Source organism: Apis dorsata, unplaced genomic scaffold (assembly GCF_000469605.1).
Source record: "Apis dorsata unplaced genomic scaffold, Apis dorsata 1.3 scaffold_18, whole genome shotgun sequence".
NCBI lineage: Eukaryota > Metazoa > Arthropoda > Insecta > Hymenoptera > Apidae > Apis > Apis dorsata.
In genome coordinates this window covers 56542-61393 of record NW_006263320.1, presented here as the reverse complement: position 1 = coordinate 61393, position 4852 = coordinate 56542, and the positions used below count along the sequence as shown (strand labels likewise).

General features: G+C 37.2%; 1 protein-coding gene and 1 long non-coding RNA gene across 2 annotated transcripts in view; one reads left to right on the top strand and one right to left on the bottom strand.

The window, feature by feature from the left end:
- The window catches only part of LOC116185326, a 1828-nt gene extending 604 nt beyond the window's left edge, over window positions 1–1224 (top strand). Inside the window, exon 2 of the long non-coding RNA XR_004150158.1 lies at window positions 1076–1224. This is a non-coding gene — a long non-coding RNA (uncharacterized LOC116185326). The remainder of the gene's footprint in view (window positions 1–1075) is intronic.
- LOC102678191 (homeobox protein B-H2) overlaps window positions 1–4852 on the bottom strand; it is a 32471-nt gene that overhangs the window by 10169 nt on the left and 17450 nt on the right. The window lies entirely within an intron of this gene.

The window sequence follows — 4852 nt, the reverse complement described above, 5'->3', positions numbered from 1 at the left end:
TGAATTTTTAATAATTTTTATATATGCGCGAATTTTAGTTATTATAATTTATAAAATAAGTCGAATTTCGATTAGATTTGATTAGATTAAATTAATTTAAATCAAATTTGATGATCCAGAAAAGAATGAAGAATTTTTTTTTTAATTTTAGCGAACCTGTTGGCGATCACGTGGATTTTCAACAAATTTTATATAAGTGCGACTTTTAGTTATTATAGTTTAGAATTAAGTTAAATTTCGATTAGATTCGATTAGATTATATTGAATTATAACGATCCAGAGAAGAATGAAGATTTTTTTTTTAATTTTGGCGAACTTGTTGGCGACCACGTGGATTTTTAATAATTTTTATATACCCGCGAATTTTAGTTATTGTAATTTAGAAAATAAGTCGTATTTCGATTAAANATAGATTAATTTAGATCAAGTTGGATGATCCAGAGAAGAATGAAGAATTTTTTTTTTAATTTTGGCGAACCTATTGGCGACCATGTGGATTTTTAATAATTTTTATATACGCGCGAATTTTAGTTATTATAATTTTAGTTATTATAATTTAGAAAATAAGTTGTATTTCGATAAGATTCGATTAGTTTCGATCAAGTTGGATGGTCCAGTGAAGAATGAAGAATTTTTTTTTAATTTTGGCGGACGTATTGGCGACCACATGAATTTTTAATAATTTTTATATATGCGCGAATTTTAGTTATTATAATTTATAAAATAAGTCGTATTTCAATTAGATTAGATTAATTTAGATCAAGTTGGATGATCCAGAGAAGAATGAAGAATTTTTTTTTTAATTTTCGCGAACCTATTGGCGACCACATGGATTTTTAATAATTTTTATATACGCGCGAATTTTAGTTATTATAATTTAGAAAATAAGTCGTATTTCAATTAGATTAGATTAATTTAGATCAAGTTGGATGATCCAGAGAAGAATGAAGAATTTTTTTTTTAATTTTCGCGAACCTATTGGCGACCACATGGATTTTTAATAATTTTTATATACGCGCGAATTTTAGTTATTATAGTTTAGAAATTAAGTTAAATTTCGATTAGATTCGATTAGATTAGATTAAATTAGATGATCCAGAGAAGAATGAAGAATTTTTTTTTAATTTTGGCGAACCTATTGGCGACCACGTGGATTTTTAATAATTTTTATATACGCGCGAATTTTAATTATTATAGTTTAGAAATTAAGTTAAATTTCGATTAGATTCGATTAGATTAGATTAAAGTAGATGATCCAGAGAAGAATGAAGAATTTTTTTTTAATTTTGGCGAACGTGTTGGCGATCACGTGGATTTTTAACAATTTTTTTGTTATATACGCGCGATTGGTAATTATTATAGTTTAAAAATTAAGTCGAATTTTCAGAAGTTTGTTAAATTTTTAACGCGATACAGATATCTCTCTCCTTTTTTTATTGCGAAAAATCTTAGAAATCAAAGACTATACATAGATATACATATCTACATGTATATCTACGTATAGTGGAAAAATTATTCACAATCATACTTTCGGCTAATATTAATTCTTTACGAATAATTATATTCCAAAACGCGTTTCAAAGCGATGATTCATCCGCTACGCGTCTTAGAAAATAAACAAATACTTCAGAAACGATTCTAGGAAAGATTCGAATCAACGTTGAGCGATAATGCCGATAAACAAAACGAGAGTAAACAAGATCGCGAAACGAAAAAGCACTCGTGATGAACGCTCGTACCGGTATTTACGCCGTTCCTGAAATCCCTGATCGACCATTTAAAACCCGAGTCACGGTGATTTCCTCGGGCGTACGTGTTTTCCGCGAAATCGATCACTGCCCCGGCTCAAATTGCCTCGTCCACTCCTCGATAAGCGATACGCCACTTTTTCTCCACCGCGGCAAACATAGTCGGTTGTTATTTAGAAGTCATTAGGACTCGTTACCGTTGCTCGCTCCCCGTTTATCGGCTAATTGCGTGCACGATCGTGCATCGACTCGGTGCATCCATAAACGGCGCGCACACGCGACCGTTTTGGTATTTGAGCCAATCCTTGCTTGATAAACCAAGATGTCGAAAACTCGAAGATTGTCGAAGCTATATATATATATATATAGGGAAATAAGAATCGTCGTCGAAAGAACGTTGATGAAATTGTTAGGCTTTTCTTCTTTCACCTGTCTAGAGAATCTCTTCTAAAAATTCTAATTCCAATCGCGCGAAATTTGAATCAAATTCGATATTATTTTCAGTGAACGAACGGATTCGTGTATCCAATAGCAATAGGTTTAGAAATCGTTTAGAAATCGCTTCGCGTTCTAATTGAAATAGGAGCGACTCGTGATTTATGTATCCGCGATGGATTTAGGATGGAGGTCGTGATTGGATTTATCGAACGAATCACCGAGGAAGCCTCACTACTTTAATTAGTTGCCGGCCTTAACCCTTAACCCTTGTTAATCCCGCTGGAATTTTATGTATTTTCCCGTTTAGACGAATCGACGTCATGTCTGTACAGATTAGAGGTAATCTAATCACTTCGAACTCCTCCCTCCATTTCTTCTTTTCACTCTTTTCGAAAACGATCATTGCAATTTTCGATCATCGAAACGAAACGTTTCAATTATCTCCCTCTTTTCACATTCTTCTTTGAAAAAAAGAAAAATTTGGATGAAAATTCATCATTTCCATCGTTCTACTATTTTCTAATATATTAGTTGTTTCGAGATCGAAACGGAGATCGGTTTTTTTGCGAGAAAAGATTCGATTTTCAAAGAGTGAAAGAGAGAAAAATTCGGATGAAAATTCCACATTTCCATCGTTCTCTAATATATCGTTCTCTGAGATATCGGTCGAATCGTTTCGAGATCGAAACGAAGATCGAAACGATTTCTTCGCGAGAAAAGATTCGATCCTCGAGGAGTGAAAAAAAGAAAAACTCGGATGAAAATTCCACATTTCCATCGCTCTATCGTTCTCTGAGATATCGGTCGAATAGTTTCGAGATCGAAACGAAGATCGAAAGGGTTTCTTCGCGAGAAAAGATTCGATTCTCGAGGAGTGAAAAAAAGAAAAACTCGGATGAAAATTCCTCATTTCAATCGTTGTCTGATATATTTCTTCGCGAGAGGGGAGATTCGAGGAGTGAAAAATTCCACATTTCCATCGCTCTATCGTTCTCTGAGATATTAGTGGAATGGTTTCAAGATCGAAACGGAGGTCGGTTTCTTCGCGAGAGGGGAGATTCGAGGAGTGAAAGAGAGGGCGAGAACGAGAGGGTAACGATTTCGAAAAACGTAAGGCAAAGTGGATAGCAGCGGCATCGAGCTACCGCATAATACTCTAGAATTACGAGTCACGTCCCGGGGGCATCCGAACGTTTCCTCTCACGCACCCGAATCTCCTGAATCGAAATCGAAACTTCGTCTTTAATGGCCGACGTAAGTGCATACGCGTCGAAATTACGCCGATATCGAAACTCGCTCGCCAACAATTTTTTCATCGAAAAAAAGTATCGGCACGCTTCGATTTTTTTTAAAGTCCTCTGAAATTTAAATATATTTATCATTATCAATTAATAACTAATACAAAAATTATTTCATTAACGTGAGAAAAAGAAGCGTGGCAATATTTTCGTTCGCCAAATAATTTCGTTCCAAATAAATTATCCATCGTTGAAAAATCTAATCCAAAGGGAAAAATATAGAACCCCAAAAACCCTAAAAAACCTCTTTGTATCACGTCCTTTTAATTACTCGTTACAACGAAAGCGAAGAAAAATCGATAAAAAATTCACGGTCGAAAGAAAAAGGAAAGGGTGTATATCGATACATCGAAAAGTCATTTGTCACTCCTCCCCCTCCCCCTCCTCCTCCTAAGGTGACGCTTCGAGAAATTCATCGCCGAGCCATTCATCTCTCTAAACGCATCCCTCGCCTGCTACCGCTACTCGTTGACCTTCGCTCGGATCGCGAAGAAACTTGCTTAAAAATTCGTGGACGAACGGCAATAAAGTCCGCCGTTGAAAAGTCGTTGGCCACCCCTCACCTGATAGGCGATAGTTGAGAAGAAGAGGGGACTCGCCGGGGGATCGTCGTTGGCCGTCGTGGCGCCCGAGGTGTGGTCGGCGCCTCCGCGGCGAAAAGGCGCCGAGTCACTCGAGAGGCGAAGCGTGTACACGGAGCAACAAAAGTTTAAGCGGGCACTTAAGAAGCCGGCTGACAGAAGCGTCACTAATTTTCCCCGTCTTTTTGCGCCTCCCCCTCCCTCCTACCATCCTCTCTCTCTCTTTCTTCCATCGAAAATTCACGGCGATAATCGTGGCACGCGTATCATCATCGTCATTCTCCTCGTTTCTTCTCCCCGATTAATTAACCCCCCCCCTCGATTCGATCGTCGGTATGACGATACATTTTCTTTCTCGGCAATTACGGTAGAAACGTTAATAATCCTTGTTGAGAAGGGAAATAAATATTGTGGAGAAATTGACTTTTTGGCGAATACGTATTTTTCTTCTGTGTACGCGAGATACGATCGTGAAGGTTTATCTGTTTCTTGTATTCATCTACGTTTAAATGTAAAATGTAATTCGAGGGGGGAAGATTAACAGGTTAGATCGGGTTGGATTTCGGTCGCGAGATGGGAAACGATTCGAGAGACGGTCGCAATTAGATTCGAGAGACTGAATAGCCAGCGAAATGTCGAAACGGCCGATTTTTGGACGTCTGTCATTAAGCATGGAGCACGGTCGCAACGGTAATTGACAGTCTAATGGCACGGTTTAGAGATTTTTGCTCCCCCTTGGTGTTTTTTATTTTCTTCTTCTTCTTTTTTCTCTCTTTCTCTCGTCCAA